The 761-nt window shown below is 52.0% G+C and overlaps 1 non-coding gene across 1 annotated transcript; it reads left to right on the forward strand.

Annotated features, from left to right (window-relative positions):
• The first annotated feature begins 355 nt into the window (after positions 1–355).
• trnas-uga (transfer RNA serine (anticodon UGA)) lies at positions 356–437 on the forward strand. Its single transcript has one exon. It is a non-coding gene; the product is annotated as a tRNA-Ser (tRNA).
• Positions 438–761: the final 324 nt, after the last annotated feature.

Here is a 761-nt window from a genome sequence, read left to right on the forward strand (position 1 = left end):
GTTCAAGGCATTGGTAAGAGCGTAGGTCAAGGGCCATTGGTGCATCTCCTGTAACTGGAGTAAAAATGCTATTCAAAGTGCAGTGACTAAAATCGTCGTCCACATGTCTCCGTTGTTGATTGCTTTCTGTCTAAGAACGTTCTGTTTTCATGTCCGAACGGGGAGACTTTATCATTCCAACTTGAAGCCACCCTTAAGTCCTCTGACTTAACGCCGTGTGTGTGTGTGCTTGCACGTATGGCGTAAAAGGTTTCTTAAACGGAGAGCGAACTTGAAAAAAGTTGCCTCCGCTGCCGCGGCCGCCTCGCACTCCCTGTTCGATTGTAGCAAGAAGGCAGCGGCCGCGGCGCTCGCTGTAGTCGTGGCCGAGTGGTTAAGGTGACGGACTTGAAATCCGTTGGGGTCTCCCCGCGCAGGTTCAAATCCTGCCGACTACGGCGTCCTTTGCATTTGGTTGCGTGCGTGCGTGTAAAAGGACTAGCGCCGTTTCGTTTTCGCTGGGACCTTTAGCACTCTAAATCGCCTGGACCCGCAGCCTGTGAAATCGATTCTTCGGCACCCACGAAGGACGCTTTGCCGCTGGACACAGATAACGATGCTTTTCTGCAACGAGCTTTCCAGCTGAATTTTCTCGGCAGCTCCGTACTGAACCTGTTCTCCATTGCAACATAGCGGAGGCTCGTCACGTCTATAGCAAGGCTGTGTAGGACCGCATACGCCACAGTGACTTGTACACAGACCACACGAAAGGCAAGCAAAAT

This window comes from Lepisosteus oculatus, unplaced genomic scaffold (genome assembly GCF_040954835.1).
Source record: "Lepisosteus oculatus isolate fLepOcu1 unplaced genomic scaffold, fLepOcu1.hap2 HAP2_SCAFFOLD_45, whole genome shotgun sequence".
Lineage (NCBI taxonomy): Eukaryota > Metazoa > Chordata > Actinopteri > Semionotiformes > Lepisosteidae > Lepisosteus > Lepisosteus oculatus.